Genomic DNA, 24,818 nt, shown 5'->3' with positions numbered 1-24,818 from the left:
GCCTGATCTGCCTCTCATCCCACCCCACTAGATCTCCTGATATGTGGACATCCAAGAATAGCAGCCCTTGAAACTTGCGTAATTACAGGACATTCTCTGAAAGAGAAGCAATCTTGTGTAGTTTGGTTGTTTAAAAAAAAAATCATTGTTAATGGAGGTCTTGACTTCTGGGCTGAAATAGAGAGCTAGGGATATGTTTGCTTTTTCTGGCTGTTACTTGTTAAAGAAGAAAAATACATTTATAAGGGAAAAAGCTATCTCTCTATTCCTACGGGACAGCTCTGGACAGAAAGTTTTCTGAGATTCAAGACAGAGAAGAGGACAAAGTTCTCAGCTTCTCTTCTGAGTTCTCTGCAATAGATTTCCAGAGGGTTTTCATTTAAAGGTTGGGAGGGAATATTGCTTCCCTTCAAGGACAAGCCTGCTGGTTATACCAGATGCATCTTTAAGAGGAAATCAAGTCAGATGGAACCCCTGAAGATATTGTTATCTTTCCCATTATTATTACTTCCCTAACAAGAACAAAGAAATTTAAGAGAGTGCTAGAATTAGAGTGTCTTGGAGTATCTGTCAGTATCGAGGTTATGAGGTGAACTAACTACATGAGTAGCAGTATATCTTCAACCCTACTTTTCTACACCTCAGCCTTCTTATCACACCACAAGGGCAAGAGAAGTACCAGTTTTGGAGCCCAACCCTAACCCAGAGCCCATGTGTAAAAGCCCACATAGTATGTTTAGCCTCTTTGTCATGGGGAAACTTCAGCCAACCCCTTGAATTTTCCAATCCCCTGTTACTTTCTTTTCTTCTCAGAATTCAAGAAGTCTGGTGTAAGTCTCCGCTCTCTAAGGAGATGGAAAATTCAAGGATTAATGACGCCAAAAAGGTGTTCTTCATCTCTCTGCTTGCATTGGTCTCATTTCCTCTGTAGTCTTAAACACTTCAGAGTAATTTCAGAGGTCCTCTGTCAAATCTCCCCATCATGCTTCAGGGAGCGATGTTCAGAGCTGGCTCATAGAAAATAAGGTTGAGGTGGTGAATAGGCTAGATACTCAGGTTTCGAGACTCACAGCTCATGTGTCCAATGCTTTGCTAATAACGACAGGAAGAACATTCCTAAGAGCATTAACAATAATAATGTCACATACTCATTCAAACGAAGATGTTTTGAAGACTGCAATGAGCCAGACACCATTCTAAGTATCTGGGATTTGTCACTGCACAAAACAGTAAATATTCCTGCATGCGTGGGGCTTTTATTATACTTCCTTTATTATAGCTTTTGCCTAAACTTACTCTTTGCCTAAACTTTTATTATAGCTTTTGCCTAAACTTACTTTATTAAAGTCTTGGAAGAACCCTGAGAGTGCAAAGGCCTGAACTTCCTGATTTTTCGAGGAAGAAATTTAATTGTCCCACACCTCATATCATACAGCACTTCCCCTTGTACCCAAGTCAAAATTCTGGCCAACCTAGTCCATAATGTCTTTGTTGTTTGTTTGTTTGTTTTCTGACAAATATTAATGCCAACACATTGATTTTATTTCTACTTGTAGTGGAAAGAAAAGAAGAGGGGTTCAGAATGAATGTAAATTCAGATCCATTCTCTACCACTCACTGGATGATGGTGAACCTTGGTCAAATCTCTTTATTCTAATTTCCTCATAAGAAAACCGGTAAAATAAGGGTGTAGTAAGAAGTCTACACTTAAGGAGGTGCTGTGTCAGTGGCATTGTGCTCTGCGAAGATGTGGCATATAGAGAGCCCGTGAGCTGAACAGCAAGAGCCAACCTTTAGAAATCTCTCTGGAATATAAACTTATACGAATAATGAATTCTAAGCTCAGCTATTAAGCAAAGTGTATTTTCTGCTCGGAATGGAAAAAAGGTGGGAATGGAAGCCAATTCTTTAACAGACCAGTAAAAATAGAAAGGGCAGTTTTATAAATGAGGATGTCTCAGTAGGAAAAGAGAAAGTTCAGTGTCAACGAAGTGATACAGGAACTTCCTTAGCAGCCCCAAAAAGTTCAAGCTGGGAGTGAATTTGTGTAGCATGTAATTTATCCCTCTGCCCACGGCAGGATGACCATGGCACCTGTGGCAATTGGTATCAATGTTGAAACTCTTCAGTGCAAAAACAAAGACACACTAAAACTTGGGCTTGACTTCTCTATTTCTTCAGTCAATGGCCAAGAATAAATGAAGATTAAATAGGAGAAATGATAGGCAGCCTGCTCTGGGGAGGCTACACTTCACTCAGATCCTGGGGTTCCCTGATTGCAGGAATAGCTTGAGCCTGGGATGCCTCCTGGAGGACAGGTCTGCCTGGGAACCAAGCTGGCCCTGTCAGGATGGAAGGCTGGAGGGCAGACACCTCTTCCAGAAAGGAGAGAAGAATGATATGAGAGCAGCTTGGATGGGAGCAATATTTCAGGCATGGCTAGCTGTTAAAAATGAGCTAATTCAGAAGAGGCACATTTAAATAAATATAATGCAAAGGCATAATGGCACAAGATAATAGTTTTGAATGGGAAATTCTAATGACTTCAAGTGCATTTCACAGGGCAATTAATACACATGGCAATGCTGCAGCGTTCAGCAAAGGGGAGGGGAGAAACAGGGTCGAGAGCAGAAAAGAGGGGGAGATGGCGGCAGCTGATAAAAATAGGATTTGATTTTCTTTGCAGAAGGAGTAATGCTTACAAATATAATAAAAGAAAAAATAAATATGTCAGGTTTTATATTTCAGCTTGTAAAATTTAGAATGATTAGTGTTTGAAGAGGGCAATTAGCCCTCTTTTGCATATCATGAATATTTAATGAATGGGGGTTGGACTTTCTCCATTCTTCTCTGGTTACCCCCTTCACTGCCCTTCCCCCATCACAAACAAAAATATGATTGCTATCAAACTAGGGTCTCATTCCATTCAATCCATGGAGGAGGTGTTCTCTGCTGACTGGTACATGCAAACACCCAGAATTCTGTTAAAGAAATGACATGCCTTCAATAACACTGCCATAAGTTAATACATGAGGTGTGTGAAACTTCAGGAGCTGAGGAAGAGAATTTTGATGAAACCAAAGAGGGAGATTACATAGGACAAGAGGCTGGCCCCTGGGACAGATAGAGGACTTCTTATTTGTCTCTCTTTTTTCATTGTTGCTAGGATGAGTGTGTATGTGTGCTTGTGAGCACGCACGTGCGTGTGCACACATGCACTTAGAGAAAAAGACAGAAAAGGAAAAATGAAGAGAAAGAAAATAGGAAAAAGGAAAGGAAAGAAAGAAGGAATGAAAAAAGGAAGGGAGGGAAGAGAGTGAGAAAAAAAGAAAAAGAGGGTAAAAGGAAAAAAAAGGAGAGAGAAAAAAGGAAGAAAGAGAGAAAAATAAAAGAAAGAAAAGAATAAAGTGTGAAAAGATCAGAACCCTTTACTGTCTGCTTTGGTGAAGGCCTGAAAAATAATTTTTAGGCAACCAGCAAGTATAGAGATTTTGCCCCTTTTTGTTTACATGCTTTTTGAGTTTGCTGAGCACAAATAATTCCCAAACCCACATACACTCAAACCACCCAGCACAAAAAGGAGAAACCCTGATGGCCCACTGAGTTTGTGGCCATCTCTTCAGTGCTCTGTTTTCTATTGTGCTTTTTACTTATATTTTTGGTGGGAGTGGGGGGAGAGAAGAGTAGGTGGGTGGGTAGGTCAGCTCTCAAATCTTTAACCCTAACACCCTCCTCATGCCTGGATTCTGTTAAGAGTTTCAGTTTTCTCCTGACATCACATCGACTAGTAATTCCAGTATCCCCCCTGTTCAAAGGCTTTGTTTTCTCTTCAGTTTTCTTACTTGTTTTTAAAAACTTGCCAGAGGGAATGCATGCTTAATGGAGAGAGACGGAAAGAGACAGAGAAAGGGAAACCAAAAAACACTCCCCATGAGACATGGTCTCACTACAATCTGTTCTCTTCCATCTCTCCCTTCTTTCAGATTTTAGGCACACATACACATGTGCCTGAGTGTTTCTCAAGCCCTGGGTCTGGGGACTCGAACCATGCGATCGACCATGTGGAATTCAGCTAACTTAACCCCGAGGCTGTAGGCTGGCCCTCAAATGTTTTATTTTCTAATGTATGCCGTCTCTTCTCCAACCATCACTGCTGCACACATAGAAACACACCCTGAATAGGGGCAGAAGGAGAGAGCTGACCATTTTAGTTCTTCTTATGTACAAAAACACTTACAGCTTTTGTTTGCATAAGGATTTGCTCATGAAGAAACCAATGCCAAGAGAAGTTAATTATTCCAGCCTATGATTTTAATAAGAGGTAGAACTTGAGTTTGAGTTCACATCTGACTTCAAATTCCATGTTCCTTCTAAAACACCTTTGTTTTCCCAGCGTCTGCATCCCGAGTACAATTTAAAAAGAAATCCCTATTATTTTAGTAAGGAGAAACAGTTTTCTATTTCCCCTGAAATGGAAGGGACATTGGCAAAAAGGGACAGACTGCAAGAAGAGAATCCTTACCTTCATTTCTGTCATCTCCTTCCATTTGGAGGGATACCCACGAGCAGCACACTCCCCAGCTCCCTTCTCCATCCTTTTCTTGGAACTTTAAAAATCGAGTGAAAAAAAAAAAAGTATTATCTATTGAATGCCTTCAAACTTTAATGCTCATCTTTTTTTCCCTTTTTTTTTTTTTATATTTTTGCCATAAGGCATATTCATTACCTGAGAGAGATAGTGAGAGGGAAAGCAAGAAATCTCCTCCCAGAGGGGATGCCCATGCTGCAATTCTTCTAGAATTTTTGGCATGCCCTCACATATGCCCAGAGTGAATTTCAAGCCGCCAGGTCTGGGACTTTAACTATGGTTGACTTTGTGGGAATCCAGCACCTTAACCACTATGCCAGCTAATCTTTTATTGAGGACCTTTTATGGCCCAATCATGGTGTTAGATGTCTACATTTGCTAACTTCAATTTGGGATATTCCCTCTAGTGGCTATGGGGGTGGGGGGAGGTACTGACCTTATCATTCAATTGCCTATGGATACTTAAACCATTTATGGGAAAGACTTTGGGTCTAAAAAGAAAATATTCAAATCCTGAAATTGGACTTTTGAGGCAAGTGGATATGAGCCTCCAAAATTTCAATTGAATTTTGTATTAATATATATATATATTATATATATATATATAATAAGTGTTTCTCTAGGAAAGGACCATAGCTATAATTAGGGTCACTGGCCCCCTAAAAGTAAGCCCCTAGGTTGGAAAGGCATAGTGACTGGCACCAGCTTAGAAATAAGTTTAAGCTCGGCTGATAGAGTTTTAATCTAAATGGCAATTACTGTTTACCCATCTTTTCTTTATCCACAAATTCTAGTCTGACAAGTACAACGAGAGACTGGGAAATTACTTAAATTCAGGAAGAACACATTCTCCTGAAATGTAAATTACTATTGAGAGTTCTTTACATCTGAAGATGCAGAGTACAGAGAGAGTGAAGCCTGCTTTGTCCTCTTCTGTCTGGTTTCCCTGCCCACTGTCTGTGACTGCTATTTTCTTCCTGGACACAGATGCATACCTGCCCTGGAACAAGTGTCATTTCCCTTCTCTCATCTTTCTGGAGACTAATTATCCAACCCCCTGCAGAGAAGTTGCACTCTCCAAAGATGGACTCCCTGTCCTTGAGAGGAAACTAGACTTTGTAGAGCATGGCCGTTTAATTCATAAATAAATATTACATGTGCTACCAGATGGTTCATTAGACCGTTGTTATGGCAATCAGCATTTCAGCCAATTAAAACTCTTTTCCAAGACTTTAATATATGTTGATTGTAGAAACATGAAGTGCCTGAACACCATGCAGATACACTTGAATGCAAGAGGCATCTCTGGTTTGGGGTAGGAGGGAGCTGGCAGGGAAGGGGAGGGGGAAATGACGCAGGGGCAAGTCACTGAGATTCAAATAACAGCATAAGTATAAGGGATGTTAGGGAAGGAAGACATTTTTATTCATCTCCACCCTGCATGTAAAGAACTCTTCCAGTGCAGCCAGAAACTAAAGAGGCTTTATTGATGTTTATGTTTTCACTGGCTAGAACACCACCTGGCATTACCGTAGGTATCAGTTTTTAATAACAACAAAATAAGCTAACAATCATCATCATGATAATACTTGATTGTAATAAAACTATCACACATATGGAAATGAACTACTCTTGTTTTATTATACAAATTAGAGGACAAAAATTAGTATTCATTTTAACAGGAAACAAATGAAGGAGGCTACCATTGTGGTTCTAGGCAATCTGGCTGGGATAGGAAAACCTGGTTGGTTCTACTCTCATCTGTGACCAGGTGAGAATGGTCAGGATCTCACCCATGACTGAGAGTGATGAAGTTCAGGAGTGAGTCCCAGATTCGACTCCTGGCATGTGCTGTCCAACTAGTTTCAATGATCTGTGCAAACATGGCCATCTCTCCAACTGAATTTAATGCTTTCTAGGGCTGCTACACAAAAGCCCACTTAATAGGACTGGGGCTGAAACAAGCCTGGCTAAGCAGTAAGCCAGAATAAGAGTCAGAGGTTAGATTTTACCCAAACATTTCTACTCAAGGAGCCAAGAAATGAGGAATGTCCAAAGCATGAGTCAAGAAAAAGTCTGCAAGGAGTGACTTGGATTCAAAAAAGGACCCCAAATAGAATCAAGCCAAGAAGATCTTCTCCAAAGCACATCATAGCCAGATTGACCAAAGCCACAGACAAAGACAACACACTAAAATTGAAAAGAGAGAAACGTCAAGAAACTTACAAAGGATATCCCATCAGGCTAACAGCGAACCTCTCTTCAGAAACAATGCAAGCAAGGAAAGAATGAGAAAATATATTCAAAGTGTTGGGGGAAAAACAATTGCAACCAAGAATACTGTACCTGGAAAGGTTATCCTTCATATGGGAAGAAAAGACAAAATATTCTCAGATAAACAAAAACTGAAAAAATTTACCAATACCAGACCAGCTCTCCAAGAAGTTCTGAATGGAGTACTATACTAGAAAAACTAAAGATGAACACACAGAAACTAGAATCCAAAAAGTAACTAAGAAAATGACCAACCTAAGGGTAGGGACAAGGTCGGAGTTGATTGCTAACTTCCAGAATTTAAACAGAAAGATCAGACCATTACTAACATTTTTTTAAAGAATTATTTTATTTAACTTTATTTAGTTATTTGTTTTAATTTGACCAGAGAAAGACAGAGAGAGAGAGAGAAAGCAAATTGTTAGGTCCAGGATTCAAACTGTAGTCAGCCATGTGGGAGTCCAGCACCCTTCACCACCACACCACCTGCTGACCCCACTCTTAACACTTTTTAAAATTTTGATTTATCAAAGCTAAAACTGCTTTTCTTAAAATTAAAAAAATACCTATTTAATGACCAAAGTAAGCTATATAGCCTCAGCTAGGTGCTACTTTATAGTATTTTCATTCTACTCATTGAGTTTTATGTGGAAAGTCAGACATGTGTTCATGGATATGTATGTATCAGCTGAACTTGCTATTGAAAGTATTTAGTGGTAAATATATATATATGTGTGTGTGTGTATATATATATATATATATATATATAAAACGTATGCTATGACGATGATTAGGGGAGTGAATGTACATTACTTAATTTAAAAAAAGAAGTTTCAGGGAAAAAAATGCATATTTGATGACTATAGTAGGCTATATAGCCCCAGCTAGGTGCTACTTTATAGTATGTTCATTCTACTCAGTGAGGTTTATGCCTAAAGTCAGACTTGGGTTCATAGACATGTATATATCAGCTGCACTTCCTATTGGAAATACTTAGATTAATTGAGTTCATTAGCAAATCAATAAAATAGGGGAAATAGGCATAGAACGCAACCATGGATGCCAGGGACAGTGTGAGAGGAGGGTGGGATACAGCAGACCGTGAGAGATAGGGAATCAAGGATGGCAGAAAAAAAAAAGCAAAATATACAGGAAACAAGAAATGGAAAATTATTTGTTGATGTGCTTGATTGAGCCAATACACAGTGTATCCTGAATGGGAAAATTCATTTTGTATGCTGTAATGACATATAGTGAATGAATGTAAATAAATAAATTTAAATATAAAAAAGAATGTATTTAGATTAATTAAGATATTTTATGAATCAATAAAATGTGGAAGGGAAAAATAAAAAAAGGTATGGAAAGCAACTGTAGATACCAGAGATAGCATGGGAGGTGGGTGGGAAATGGCAGAGGGTGAGAAGTAGGGACTCAAGGGGAAAAGAAAAAATATATATAAGAAACAAAAAATGGAAAATTATTTGTTGACAATTACATGCATAGTAATATCCTTGATTAAACCAATATACGGTATATTCTGGATGGGAAATCACATTTTATGTGCTGTGATGCTGTACAGTGAATTAGCATAAAACAAATTTAAAATAAAAAAGGGAGGTGAAGGACCCCCGAAGCAATGAGGCCCTGATTGCAGATACAAAGGAGCAGAAACTGATGAGCGAGAAAGCAGCACATATAGAAGAGATGCTCCACTCATCCCTCTGTCCCCATCACCTTAGACATGCCTGTCACGTAGCAGGTGCTCAGTAAAAGTTGAATGAAGGGACAGTCATTTCTTTTATCCTCTCAGTATGCGCTAAATCAAAATGTGTATGGGTGACTGTGAGAGTAGAAGTTCTGAATTCTATTTTGGGCTCGTCATTTCCTCTCCAGAGAGCCCTTTTCCAGTTACGCTATCCAGAATGAAGATTTCCCTTCATTTTTACTCTCTAAACAAAGGAACTTCCCAGGGAGGTAGACTGCCTCTATACCAGAAATAGGCTTTTCAGGAACCCAGTCCAGGGGACAATGGAGGGTCTGGGATTCCCACCTCACTGGCTGCCAAGAGGTCTGGCTGTGCTCCCAGCATCTCATGGTCTCTTTTTTATTTCTCCACGGAGCAGTCGGACCCCTCCATACAGAAATCTGCAGCCTGTGAAATTGTACTGATACAGCGAAGGGAAAGGAAGCGCGAAAATAACTTCCCTAGACAATCAGAGCAGATTATTTTAATGAGGGTTTGGAAATAGGAAACAAATGACACCAAATTAGCCTCACTCCCATTCGTCAATGCAGAATGTGGAAGTGCGAAGCCTTCGCCTGAGTCAGCATTGGAGGAGTTCAGGCAGCTGCCTCTGGTTCCCGGAAGGACCCCCCTGCGCATTTTGTCTTCCACCAGCCGCCCCTTCCCACAGAGCTCACCAGTCTGCGTTCAAGTGGTTCCGAGGCTGCTGGGGTGCTAGCCTGTGTCTGCTTTGAACTCCACTGGTAGAAGTACACGTCACTGGAAGGCAGGACGTGGTACAGAGGCAAAACATGACACTCTAGGAGGCTGACCCACAAAGGAAGGTTCAGGGTTTGCATCCAGAGACCTCCCTGAGTGTGCTAGGCTTATGGGTGGTGGCGATCAGGATGGAACTGAGGCTGGGGATGGATCTTGATATTGAGACCTCATTGGGCAGGTACTGACTTTATATTTCTTTCTGTCTCTTTCTCTGTGTCTCTCTCCTCATACATAGAAGAAAGACAGAAATGAGCTTTTAAAAAAAGATGAATAGGTAACTGAAGGAGAAGAGGGTTATAGAGCTCACTTGTGGCTCAGCAAAAGATAACTGACAAAACCTAGCTACTCACATTTCCCAGACTCTGTCCCAATACCAGGGAGCTTAAATGTGATGGGCATATTAACACATAGAAAACAGGCAGATTCTGTATTTTTCCTCTAAGGCACACATCTCTCCTCCATGCTGACCAGTGTTGTCTCCCAGCTGCCTCTCGGTATTGTGGATGGGAGACCATTCACAGGGCTTGGGTGGACTGCTGCTCCGCAATTCACAATGTAGAATAATACCAATAATAACGCCCCCACATGCAACTGGATGGGGGAGGCTGAGCTCCTCTGAAACTGGGCCTCGGGTCAGAGTGGCGAGCAGAAAAGGACTACAATAGATTATTACATTAAGCAAAACGAAATTGTTTCCCCGCTGGAAGGAAGGAAAGTCATTAACTCGGAGGGTCCAGTTATCAGGGAAAATGATATCACATCTGCAGTGTGTTTTGGATTGCAATTTAAGAGGAAAAATTGGAAGAGAATTTGATGTAGGGTGAAAGGTGTCAGATTGACAGCTCAGGGAATTGGAGTATACTGTTTTCTTGCCCTCCTCTTGGTCTCTGTTGCTTCATCATTTGGTCTCTGGGTCCTGTCTCATCTATGCTGACATTTCTGCCCTCTCCCCCAAAGGAGGCAATATGGGGACAATATCGAGGTGATTTAAGTCCCTTTCTATTTCTAAAATCTTGGAGGTTCTCAGTTTTCAAGTTCATACCCATAATGTTGTTGGTTCTTAGAATCCAGGGCTGCCTGCTTTTGCTACTTTTGAGGTCACCATTTTCAGGATAGTTTGGCTAGAAGAGGGTTGAAGTAGCATAGGAAAGAAAAAAAGTACTTGAGATAAAATCTAATAACTCAGAATTAATCATCCAACCAAAAACTTCTGATGCTGAACTTCAACCATGGATAGATGTGGGATTCCATACTTTGGAAGACATAACTGTGACATAAACATCTTTTCAAACAACTCATAATCTGGATGAACAATTAAAACACACTCATTATGGAGTAATCCAGATTATCAGGCAGTCGATGATCTCAGTCACTGAAGAAACTGTCTTCTTTTTGTCGTGTTTTCATATCCTCAGCCCAATCCTAGTCCTTCTGTACTCATCTGGAAAATGAGACTTCAGTGAGATTAATTGATTTTAGTTAGATGTTTAGAATATAAGAGCTTTCTATACAGAGTTCTACTAATTTAGAGGTCTGCTAATCACAACTCTTTAGTGTAACTATATTGTTGAGGTGGGTAGATAATTTAGAACCGAGGTCACTGACATGGCACCACAAGCTCAGCTCTTCCTAGCCCAGGTGCTTTAGTTCTGTATTATAACATTTTGTAACCTTAAATGGATTAGGCTAAATAAGACAGAAATTAAGTGGGTGGAACAGGGTGAACAGACAACTCTGCTCCACAAAGTCATGCAGGGACCTACCTATGCTCAACACTTCCATCACCAACTTGAGGTTTCTATGTTACAGTTCAAGGTACATTTATTTTCTGTAATTCTGGAGAAGGAAAGTACAAGGCCAGGGTGCCAGCAGGGTGTGGATTTTGTTGAAGCCCTTTCTCTGGGTTTACGGATGATGATTTAATTATATCCTTAAATGCCAGCAGTGGTGGAGGTGGTGTCCTTAGTGTCCCCACCTCCTACCATTTCATTTATGTTTCCATGAAAGTGTGTGCATCTGGGAGTTAAAGGAAAACAAGAGAGACAAGCATCCTCAACAGACTAATGTCACAAGCCCCCCTCAATTCCTTCCAGCTAACGAGGATTACTTGTGCTACTCCGGGTGCCTCACATTTTAGTAGTGAAACAAGAAGAGAAAGTAGAGAAGTTGTTGCATTACTAAATTCTAGTTTAGATGCTACACGCACCGCTTTCACTCACACTATAGTGTCCAAAACTTAATAACATGTGCATGTCTAGCTGCAACGTAAACTAGAAAACATAGTCTAGAGCAAGAAATTCATGTTCCCAAGTAAAACTTATGGATTTTATTACTACAAAGAAGAAAGAGAGAAGAAAGACTGGGAGAAAATTAGTTCTGTCTTCCATGACATTTTCTATCATTCTTTCTCACACCAAAACCCTCTATTCCTATGACTTTTGGTAGTGAGGAATCAGTTATATTCTTTTTTTCTCTGCTTTTGCAATCTCCTTAGTCATTAACCAAGTAGAATGCCCCCTGACTCCTAATTTGTTTGTCTTTGAACCTTTAAACTATACTGGAGCTGTCACAACCCTCTCTAAGCTCCCACCCTTTAATTAGCCACCTTTTCATTTGCTGAATTTACATGGGGATTTACAAAATGCCCTGTCTTGTGCTGGCATAAAAATGGAACAACCGGATCTTGTTTCTGTCTTCCAGGGCCCTTCCGTCTTTCATTGTCTTAGTATAGGCTGCTACAATGGTACCAGTGACCGGGTGCCTTAAACCAGAACTTATTTCTCATAATTCTGGAGGCTGGAAGTCCAAGACCAGAGCATCAGCACAGTGAGATTCTTATTGAAGTCCTTTTTCTAGGTTTATAGATGACTATTTCATTGTATTATATTCCAGCAGCAGGGAGCAGAGGTCTCTGGAATCTCTCTTTAATTAATTGTCGTTTTTTTTTTCCATGAAAATGTGTGTGTGTAAAAGAGAGAGAGCAAGAGAGACAAACACCATCAACAAGTCTCATGCCACAATCTCTACCCACCCCTCCTACCTAGCAGGATCATTGGTGCATGTGCTCAGTGTAGACAGGTCAGCTGGGCAACTGGCCCATGATCTTCCATATGTATCCAGCTTTGCTTCCTTAGCTCATTACTGCTGTGCAACTGAGCCAGTCCTATAGCTCCTCTTTTTATAAGGTACTAAAACCATTCAGAGAGGGCTCCACCCTCCTGACCCAGTCACCTTCTAGTGGTCCTATCTCCTAATACCATCATGCTGGGATTAAAATGTCAATGTATGTTGTGGCAGGGGCAGGAGACACAATTTCTCAGCCACAGTACTCAATAATACCCAACTAGATCTTTGATCTCACCTAAGTCCTATCATGGTATTTGCTTGGCTGTTTGTTGACTAATTCATTTCTCTCCCAAAAATCTAACAATATTCTCATATTGTCCTTGTAACCTGCTCTGTATCTACCCATGCAATCTTGTCCCCCTCCCCTTATTGATGATCATTTAATTTCTGTATCTACTCAATTATTCACTTATTAAAAACCTAAACCTGTGCCTACCCTACCTACACAGTCTGAACACTGAGTACTCAGTATAACTACCGAGTCTCTGTCATTATAGAGCTCATTCTTCCTGGTGGAGATAGGTGGTGAACAAATAGAGTAAAATGTACTTACAATTCCAAATTTTGTTTAACATTTTGGAAAAAACAGGCTGCCTTGAGAGAGAAGAATTAAGTTTGGAGTCAGTCTGGGAACATGGCACCAAGTCTAGAACCTAAAAGGGGAGCGGAAATAGCCAGGCAAAGTAGGAAAAACAGCTTTCTAGGCAGAACACCACGTATGGGAACCTCTAAGGTAGAAAAGAAGCTGGCGTGGGTGAGGGACTGAAACAAAGGCAAAGTGCAGAGTCAAGAGAAGAAAGTAGGGAAGAGGGCAGGGGGCAGAGGCAACAGCAAATCACAAGCTATGTGAAATGGAAACTTACTAAATGGTCGGACAGGGGAGTGACACAGTCTAACTTTTTCTTTTTTTCTTTTTGCTATGCATGTAGCTCACCAGAGAGAAACAGAGAGAGGAAAAAAGAGGGAATGTGAGAAATCACCCCACTGGAGGAGTGGCCATGCCACAATCCCTTCTCCAGTTTCCTCTCAGGATTTGGGGCACATATGCACAGGCATTCAGCATGATTTTAAAGCCCCTGGTCTAGGACTTCAAGTGCACAGCTGGTCATGTGGGATCAAGCACTTTAACCTCCATGCCACCTGCTGGACCCAACATATTCTAACATGCTTTAAAGCTCATTTTGCTATGGGGAGAATGGATTAGATAGTGACAAGAATGGAAGCAGGAGACCATTTAGAAAACTATTGCCATGACCCCAGGGGATAAAGGTGACTTGGACCAGAAAGTTAATGTGATGGAGAACATCATAAAGTCTTCTGAGACCAAGACTCCAGTACATTCACCCTCTGCTTGTTTTTGTAAAGTTTTATTGGGACCCAAGTACTCTCATCCATTTCCATATTGTATATAGCTACTTTCTCTCTTGAGTGGGAGAGATAAATACAGTTGACCCTCGAACAACTTGGGGATTAGGGGCACTACCATCCCCCCCACACACACACACACAATTGAATATCTGTGTATAAGTTTTGATTACTCCCAAACTTAACTACTAAGAGCCAATTGTTGACCAGAGAAAAGCCTTAGTAATAACAGAAGCAGTCAATTAAAGTATATTTTGCATGTTATGTGTTTTAGACACTGTATTCTTATAGTAAAGTAAGCTAGAGAAAAGAACATGCCATTAAAGAAGTCAAAAGGAAGGCAGAATTCAGAACAGTATTTATTATTTAAAAGCTGCATGTCGGTGAACCCACTCAGTTTAACCCTGTGTTATTCATGGGTTCAACTATAGTTGCAACAAAGACCATATAGTCCATAAATCTAATTATTCATTTTATGCCCATTTGTAGAAAACATTCTGTTGAACTCTGCTCTCGGCAATAGTCTCAAAGGATATACAATGTATGTTGGAAATTATTCAACCTGCTATGTGGTTTGTCTAGTTTGTTTCTATTATTTATTTATTATGCTATATGGTGAAAAACCTCTCTTCCAGCAGCTTAAGTGTAGAAGACTTAAGAAAAACATCCAGGCCAGCTAGTGGCGTGGCATGGCAGTTAAGGCCACATGGCCAACTGTGCAGTTTGAGTCCTGGAACCGATGGCTTGAAAAAGCATGCTGGGCATATGTATGTGTTTGCCCAAAAACCCAAGAGAAGAATGGAGGAGAAGGGATTGCAGGGTGATCATCCCCCTGGGGATGTTTTCTCACTTTCTCTCTGTCTCTCTTTCTCTCTTTGTCTCCAGCAAGCACAAGAGCTCTATAGCAATTTTTTTAAAAAATGCAAAGGAAAGAAAAGAAAAGGAAAAGCATATTGTGAACCAAGGAAACATTGAAAGAGGAAAGAGAAAAAATATACCGAATTTCTACTAGTGTTAGAAGGAGATATCAACTATGGAAAGAAGCCACACCCACTGATATTTTTCCACAGAAAATCTTTGAAGTAATCTCACACCTGTGGATCTAGTTGTAGCTGCAATAGCTTGGGCCCTGCACATCGAACCAGTAATCTACCCAATTATTTCTTCATTCAACAAACATCACTCACAACCCTATTATGGCTGGAAGGCTTTTTAATAAAACTGTCTATAAAGATTGCAAAATAAACCTATCGAGCAACCTCCTCACTACTTCTGTTTTCTCACAAATTTCTCTCCCTTTCCCACAGAGAAGATTTGTGTTTCCAACCAGGTTCCCCTTCAGGAGCTTTCATAGAAAACAGCTGAATACTGCCATGTCTGCCCTCAGTACAGCCAAGCTTCAAGGAACTGCTTTTCACAAATGATTTGACACTGAGGTACTTATGATTTTTGGCTCCCTCTTCATCCTCTAGTCAAGGCACCAGGTAGTATTCATTCAAGCTGAAAATCAGAATTAATCTTAAGCTTTCTACTTTGGTCTCTCCTGTAGGCTGTATCCTCTATATTAGGAGTACAGGTAGCTTACCTGTCTTCTAGCAAATAGCCATTGGGTTCCCACCCAAGGTGAGAGTCCATCTGAGTCCAAGAAAAAAAAAATCACTTTATGTTGACTCAGAGGAAGACTGATGTGGGAAGAGAGGAAGAATTCCTTAACTAGAAGAGAGATAAATGAATCAAATGAATGGACACAAAATGTATTGTCCTGGTTGACTGGGATGCCATGCCATGGAAAGCTGGTGAACTAGGGGACTGGCATGGAACCCAGATGACTAGATTCATGGGAGTGTGGAAAACCAAGCCCTATTTCACTCAGGCTCAGTGTCTGAGACCTGCACATCACCTGAGAAATCATGTTAAATTGTGAATTCTGATTCCATAGCTCTGGGTCCTGAGATTCTTCCTGCATTTCTAACAAGCTCCCAGGTGACACCAGTATCACTATTTAGTGGACCACACATTAAGTTACAAGGGCATAAGGGAAGTTACTTCAAGGTCCAAGTATATTTGGTTCAAGGCTTAAGTATAATGTCTGCTATTTATATCCACTTAATGTCTAAAGACCCATCAGTGTTTGTGGTGGAATGATGATGTGTGGGATTTTCAGGATTTAAAGTCAGGAAAGAAACTACGAAGACTTATGTACAAAGGTCGGGTTCCCTAGTGAGAACTTGACAGGAGATTGGCCCCAAATACCCAGGCAGCAGGGAGGTGTAGCAAGACTGCTATACGAGGACTTAAGCCAGAGCATCAGGAGCATGGAGGGCTAACAGTATAGGGGCGTGGCCAGTACAGTATAGGGGCGTGGCCCTTGGGAGTACAGGAGGGGCTACCAGGGAAACTAGACAGGAAACCCAGCTCCATCACTCTAAGCCTCTGTGTATTCTGTAAAAACTTACTTGGAAAGTTTGTTGGGAACACTAAATAAGAGAGTTTATGTGGAACCATCGTGTAGCATGGAGGTGAAGGCACTGGATCCTACATGTATGACTACATAGTTTGAGTCTGGACCCAGTGCCTTGGAGAACATGCCAGGTGTGTTTGTGTGTGTGCCCAGAATCCTAAGAGGAGACTGGAGGAGAGGAGATTGCATCATAATCATTTTCCTTCCTTCCCCAGGAGATGATTTCATGCTTTTCCCCTCTCTGGTGAGCATATATGCCCTATTGCAAAATCAAAAAATTAAAAACAAGGTAGTTCATGTGTTTTAGATTTTGGTTTCAGGAAAAATCCCAAGATTATAATTTGTATGAAAGTGGTTTATTTTAGTGTTGCCAAGCAAAACCAGTAGGGGAGAGAGGAAATGGGACATAGTGAGTGACGAAAGTCAAGCAAAGATGCAATAGTATGGAAAGTTCCGTGAGAGTAGATTCGGCTCAATTCTGCAAGGGAACACTGGAGAGTAATTGCAAACTCGAGTTACCCCAAACTAGGAGCAGGTACCTGTACTGCCCATCAGTCACCCATCAGTCCATAAGGGCTGCCCCCTGAAGGGTGAACATTCCCAAGCACATCTGGGCCTCTGCACATGCAAGAAAGGCAAGTTCTGAAGCCCAAAAGCAGTCCTCTGATAATGAGCTGCTCCATAAGTACCAAGTCACATTTTCCACAGTCACTACTCCCCAGGTAAAGTGTTTTCTTTTCTTCCTAAAAAGGTGCCAGAGACAAGTATGTTTTTATTTCCTATCCATTGTTGATGTATATGTATTCACCCAGCTGGCTTCTTGTAGCTGCTTCTACTGTCCATGTTGCATATTCTGCCTGTGATTCATCAGTCAGTCTCTTTGTCTCTCCATATAATCCTGTATATATAACACAGAAAACATTTTAAAATGTATTATACTATGATTAATTATATTTTATAACTTAATATGTAGTATATATGGAAAGACACATACATTGTATGTTATTTTATATATAGATATACATCATTATGTTATATAATTACATATGTATTATTTATATGTATGATCATATTTTTGTACATTAAAAAAAACTAAAATGTCTTCTTACTCTGATTTCAGAGATTATAACTTTTAGGCTATATGGGATGGGAGGTGAAAAACAAAAAAATAAAATGTGCTCATGCAGGATTTTGATGCTACTAATTACTCACCAAGCTAAGGATAAGACCATTTTTGTAAGCAATGAATTGGCTCATTTAAAATTCCTTTGTTTTCATTTTTAGAAGAAAGAAAAAGGAAGAAAGAGGAAAGTCAAAAGGATGAAAGAACAAAAGAAGCTCCCCATAGAAAGAATCTTTTGCCAGCACATTTAAGTGCCAAGTGCCAAGCAGATAGAAGGGCTCTACTTGCTGCATAGTAAATAAAATGGAAGGGAGGAGGAAGCAAGAGTCAAACAATGATTTCTGAGTAAACAACATGACTTCAGGTAATTCAGACCCTGACTTTCCTACCTGACCTGATAACAGTCAGGAAACAAAGGTTATCCAACTGCAATGGGGAAATAAAGACTCGAATCAGACCTAGAACATGGGGAAAAGTGTGGGAAGGAGGTGAAGGGCAGGCATTGCAAAGACAGATGCTGCTGCAGCAGGTAGATCTCTCTGGGTGGCCAGAGGACACAATCTCAGACAGCAGATGGGAGTCCAGACCATCAGATGGTGCCGGTGAAGGGGGTGAGAAGGTTTTGACTGCCTGTTATAGAATATAACAGTAAAATTTTCAGGGCAGGCACTATTATGAGATATGGGTAGCTAGTTACCTGTGGGCAGGGAGGGAAGATGGTAAGGGTGAGATAAAAGGGCCTTGGACACATTGTTAGAGCTAGAAGTCACGTCCTTGTCACAGAGTAGACTTGGGACTCACACCACTGCTCTGGGTGGCAGAGAGTGGAGGGAATTGATCCACAGATGATTGGGTTGTTGAGTAGGAAGCTATATTTATTTCCTAGTGCTGCCACAACCAAGTACTACAAATGGAGGGGCTTACAACAGAAATTTATTCTCTCTTAGTTATGGAGGCTGAAAGTGCAAAGTTAAGGTATCAGCAAAGTGGGTTCCTTCTGGGGATTCTGGGGGAAGATCTACTCCATGTCTCTCTTAGTTTCTGGAGAGGTGGTTACTGGTTACTGGAAGTCCTAGGTGTTTCTTGGCTGTAGCTACTTTACTCCAATCTAGCTCAGGCATTACATGGCATTCGCCCTGATTTTCTGTGCCATTATTTTCTCTTCTTATAAAGATACCAGTTGGGCCAGCCCATTGCATGGTAGTTGAGGTGGCTGGATCTCTTGTGTGCACTATGCAGGGTTCAAGTCTCAGATCCAGCAACTTAAGAAACAGAAAGGGTGCACATGTGTACATGTTCAAAATCCTGAAGGGAGGGAGAGATGGAAAGGAGGGATTGCATCATAATCATGTCCCATGATGGGGTATTTTCTCACTTCCCCTTTCTCTCTTTGTCTATCATTCTCCATTAAGAACACATGGCAAAATTAAAAAGAAAGAGACACCAGTCATTGGAGTAATCTACTCTAACCTAGTATGACCTTATTTTATTTTAATGAATTTTATCTCCAAAGTCTGTATATTAGTAAAAGGTTTCCAGAAATCAGAACTAATAGAAAATTATATATGAGGGGTCTTCAAAAATCTCATGGAAAAATGTGTATTATCAAAAAACTACATGTACCTGTCAAATTTTGTTTGCACCAAATTCTACTTTTCTATGAACTTTTTGAAGTCGTGTGTCTGTGTATAAAGTAAAAAATTGGCTCACACCATTATATAGGCTGAGAGATCCCAAGATCTATAGTTAGCAAACTGGAAACTCAGGATTGCCAATGTGCAATCTAATTGGAGTCCAAAGACCTAATCCAGAACAGCCAATGGTGTAAATTTCAGTCCAAAACCCAACAGCTGCAAGACTGAAGAGCAGAGTTTCAGTTCAAGTCCAAAGACTGGAAAAGACCGTGTCCCAGTTCAAAACAGTCATGTTAGAGGAGGAGTTCCCTATTACTTGTGGGAAGGTGAAGCCTTCAACTGATTAAATGAGGGCCACCTACATTAGGGAGGGCAATGTGTGTGTGTGTTGTGTGTGTGTGTGTGTGTGTGTGTGTGTGCATGCATCCACAACTTTTTGAAGTCGTGTGTCTGTGTATAAAGTAAAAAATTGGCTCACACCATTATATAGGCTGAGAGATCCCAAGATCTATAGTTAGCAAACTGGAAACTCAGGATTGCCAATGTGCAATCTAATTGGAGTCCAAAGACCTAATCCAGAACAGCCAATGGTGTAAATTTCAGTCCAAAACCCAACAGCTGCAAGACTGAAGAGCAGAGTTTCAGTTCAAGTCCAAAGACTGGAAAAGACCGTGTCCCAGTTCAAAACAGTCATGTTAGAGGAGGAGTTCCCTATTACTTGTGGGAAGGTGAAGCCTTCAACTGATTAAATGAGGGCCACCTACATTAGGGAGGGCAATGTGTGTGTGTGTTGTGTGTGTGTGTGTGTGTGTGTGTGTGTGTGCATGCATCCACACACACACATGTGCATATGCATGCATCCATTTGTGTATGATAATATTTGTTACAGGAAATAGCTGAAATGATTATGGACACTGAGAAGCCCCACAAACTTCCATCTGCAAACTGGAGAACCATGAAAGTCAGTGGTATAATTCATTAGAAGCCTGAGAACAAGAGGGTTTGATGGTGTGAGTCCAATTCTGATTCTGAAGGCCCCAAGAACCGGGAGCACCAAAGCCCAAGGACAGGAGAAAACAGATGTCCCAGCTTCACAAAAGAGAGCATATTTATCCTTCTTCTATGTTTGTGTTTTATCTGGTCCTTCCACATATTAAATAATGTCCACCTGCATTGGTGAGGGTGATCTTTATTCAATGTACCAGTTCACATGCTCAGGTGTTCCAGAAATACTCTCAAGGACACATCCAGAAATATGTTCACCACATATCTGGGCTTCCCTTAACATACTCAAGTTCACACACAAAAATAACAGTTATAGTCTCTATTTCGAAATAAGATCTGAGGTTCTGGGTTGACATACATTTAAGGGAGGCACACTATTCAACCCAGTACAATCACCAAAAGAGATCCAAGCTCTGTGAAACTATGTAGAAACATGTTAACAGAGCAAGGGCATGAGTTTGAACAAGGCTTAAGTCAAGTTATAACCATAAGATACAGAAAAACTATGATACCAGAGCTGATAAAGGAAACCAAGGAATGATGACTCCAGTCCCACATTCTAGGAAGTAACCCCAAAGGTCAACTTATGTGCTTAACCTGAATCATGTTGTATTTCAATAAGGTCCTATTTAAATTAGCACACCTCCAGGGCTGGGTTATTGTAAAGCTGTAATGCAACTAGAACCACATGAGAAAGTTTCCCAGTTAAAATCCTGGAACTTTACTGAGTACACAGTACATACACACACATATCTATGATCTAGGCTGGCTGAAGAGGAGGTGGATTATGGTATGGATACTCTATTAAGGGTCTCTCTGTTGAGATTGGGAAGATGGCTATGCTTTAAAAATAAACGAATACATATGTTAACATACCTTCTCTTCTCCGTTCAGATTCTAGTGCAACTCGGGTAAGTTATGTGCTCTTACCACCTCTCCTATCATCACCAGAATCACCTCTCTACTGAGTTCTCCCCTCTGAGTTGAGAATGCAGGATTGCAGAAAAATTTGATTGCCACCATTTGAGCATATTCCACCTTTAGTATGTGAAAGACCAGGATTGGATAGAAATGCTTATATGTATCTTTTCTGGGGAAAGAATGATTTATTTATTTATTTTATTTGTTATTAGTATTTATTATTTTAATTTGACCAGAGAAATACAGAAAGAGAGAGAGAGAGAAAGTGAGAAAGTAACTCATCAGGTCTGGGACTTGAACCACAGTCCACCATGTGGAAATTCAGAGCCTTAACCATCACACCACCTGCTGGCCCCTGTTAAGTTTATATCAGCCTCAGTTAAGTTTTTCATAGATTATTTTGTAAATTATTGGACACCTCTGAGACTTTAGAAGGTTTGTACCTTGGGACCAGCAGATGACATAATGGTTATGTTGCTCGACTCCCACATAGTCTACTGCAGTTCAAGTCCCAGACTTGGTGTCTTCAAACTCTGCTGGGGCCATGTTTTTGCATGCCCAAAATCCTGAGAGGAGAATGTAGGAGAAGGGACTGTGGCATAACCACCCCTCTGAAGGGTGATTTCTTGCTTTCTGTCTCTCTATCTGTCTCTGTCTCTCTGGTGAACACATGGAAAAGAATACAAAACTTAGCTGCTGAACAACTCTGACAAGTTTAGTGGTATCCGCATCACCCAATAAAGCTCAGAAAAAAATCATGAAGAATAATTGATATATTAGCCTAGGGCTACAGATGTTAGAGTGACTGTCAGAGAGAAGCAGATATAGCCACTATGAGCAAAGGACTCTGAGGCACCAAACGATCATTGTTGAGACAAACTCAAACTCAGACAGCAGAGTTCGTCTGCTCAGCTAATGCCAGTAAAGCGGAGCTCGTGGTGGGATTCGCCGAGCAGCAGGCCCCCCTTCATATCAGCACAAACAGGGCATCAGCCAGGACAGCACCTGGGGCTTTGTCCAGGAAATCTTCTTTTTTGCCACTAGATGTGGATTTTATGGTCAATCCATATACACCTACTACTGAGCAAAACATAATTAAATGCTCTCCCCTTGTGATTTAATTTTCCTTTAGCAAGCTGGGTGGGTCAATGTTAGTGAAGCAAAATAAAACAGAAAAGATAAAGAGATAAGAAACAAGGACATTTATTTTTTTTTTTTAATTTTGCCAGAGGATGTGTGATCTCTCCAAAGAAAGAGACAGAGAGAGAGAAGGAAAAAGCACCTCTTAAGGGGCATGGTTACACTGCAGTCCTTTTCCTCCATTTTCCCCGCAGATCAGGATTTTGTGCACACGTGCACATGAGCCTGGAGTGTTTTTCAAGCTGTCATATCCGGGACTTGAACTGCACACTTGGTCATATGGGATCCAGCTCCCTTCACCACCAGGACATGGGCTGGACCAGGCCTTCTTTGAAAGATATAAGTGTAATCTGATGTTAAAAATGAGAAATCAGAGACTTCATCAATCAAGGACTCCCTTTTGTTTAGACTTCAATCCTTTTCTTATCAGCTCTAGTTTGCCTTTCTCTAAAAGTGTTCAGCTGAGTTGGGAATAGTCACCCGTAACTATAGCACCTGTGGCAGTTGACAAAATGCACACTTCTGTCACTCAATTCTTGTACTAGCCCAGTGATGTAAGAAATACAGTTTAACCACTCTAGAGCAGAGAAACCAAGTGACAGCTAGAAATAAATTGAGCCAGGACTGGTGTCTGGACTACTGATTCCAAATTCAATGCTGTTTCCACACACCACACTCCACCACAGCGGAAGACAAGAAACTCAAAAAAGAATTTCTATCAGCTTGAAAGGCAGGTGAACTGGTAGTGATTCCTTTTCATTCTGCCTCCAGTCAGAGTGGAATGAAACAATGAGACAAACTCCTGAAGTGGGGACTGAGGACAGAGTTGCGGGGACCAGAGGGCTTGAACTCCAAGTACTTGCCTCTGCTTCCAAAGGCACCCAGCAACCGGAACCCTAGTGAGGACTCACTCTGCCGCCTTCATCACTTCATTAAGGGAGTGTCACACTTCATTTACTATTGTCTCCCAGACACTTTGCAATTGTATAGCTTTCTTGGCTTTTCATTCCATGAAAGGCTCTTTCATCCCAGCTCCTCCCGCCCAGGGAGGGAGAGCTGGATAGGAAGGGAAGAAAGAGGTGTAGCAGGGATTCTATGAACAGGGCTCTGCATTGTGTGTCCCTGTGATCTCCCAGTTTCTATTGCTTTCTCCCCTGGTGAGATTCCTGGGCAGCTACCTGAATGGAATGTAGGAAATGTTTTTTAATTCCATCATTACTCACCAAGGTATGGAAGTCACAACTCTGGCCCCTCACTGCCTTGCTCATTTAAAATGCCTTTCGCTGTGTATTCCTTTTTTTTTTTTTCTTAACTGAAAGAAAAGAAGAAAATATAGAGAGAACAAACCGAAGTGATGAAGAGACAAAAGGAAGTCCCTGGGGCTAGAGAGAGGCATTGCCAATCCATGGAGACTTCCAGACACTGACAAAGCGAGGAAGCAACATACATCCCATCCACACCAGGGAGCCACCAGGAGTTAAAGCTGTAAAAAAAATTCACTCTAAACTTCAGAGAAGTGCCTTTCTCTTCTCTAAGGTGTTACGAACTGGCTTTGGCTGCCTCCTAAGCTTTAGGCAAAGAATCATGAAATGGTTGTCAGAGATGAAACACCCATAAGAGTTAGCTAAGCTGCCATTGCAGGCAGGAACTGTATCTTTGTAACTTTAACTCCATGGCATTGGACACAAAAATACTTCCAGTCTGGGCCCTTGAACAGGATAATATGGGAGTGGATATGATGCAGACTATGCAAAGATTTTGCTAACTTTCTTAATTGGAGAAAGAAGGAAGGTGAATTTCTGTGTCCTCCAGCCTAAAGCCATGTGGAACACCACTGACAACAAACCCTCCCTAAGGGTGGAAATTCTCATCACTATGGCTTGCTTGCCCAAGCTTCTTTTCTGATTTCCCCTCCCATATGCACTTCTCTCTTCACCTACTCTGGCTGCATGGGGGATACACGAATACTCCAAGCCCTTACTTCAAATACCAGTTATGATTCATCTCAAGATTCCAAACACTTGGGTCATCTTTGGATGAGGATGAGGACACAAGAGAAATGGGGCTAAGAGAGAGAAAGAGAACTGAAATCTACTTAATATAAGGGCCCCTGGCTTATTTCTTATTTAATTTCAGCTTCTCCAAGGGAAATATAGGCGTCACCCTTTCCATTTTACCCATTTCTTCTAAGCGATAGACTTCCTATCTCTCTAGTCACACCTTCTCCCCTTCATACTCCAGATGTGACACTTGTTTTAACATCTGCCAACAGTAAAGGCTTGGGTACAAAAGGTCCTTTCAATGTGGATATGCAACAGCTTCATAAGAGTTCAAATTAAGGAATTTGAAGGAATCAATGACTTTTTTTTTAAGGGATGGAGATCTAAGTACTCCTCATTGTGTCCTTGACTCTGGGAGAAGGAGGGGAGAACGTGGAGAGTCATCTCCTTTCGATTGACCAACAGTAATAACTAGTCTGTTTAAAGGTTCATGAATAAGAGATTGTATATAATCTCAGTGCTATGAATTATGCACAGACTGTGGACAGAACAGAGATAGGCTACTTCCCACTTCGCTCACCTCTGCCAGGTTCACCTTCACGTCCAGTGTCCCTGGGTGGCAGCGTCCATCATATCTACTTTAATCTATTGAAAAGGAGTTGGTCCAGGGAAAGA

The sequence above is a fragment of the Tupaia chinensis genome, unplaced genomic scaffold, assembly GCF_000334495.1.
Source record: "Tupaia chinensis unplaced genomic scaffold, TupChi_1.0 Scaffold000627_1, whole genome shotgun sequence".
Taxonomy (NCBI): domain Eukaryota; kingdom Metazoa; phylum Chordata; class Mammalia; order Scandentia; family Tupaiidae; genus Tupaia; species Tupaia belangeri.
Note: the sequence above shows the minus strand (reverse complement) of the source record.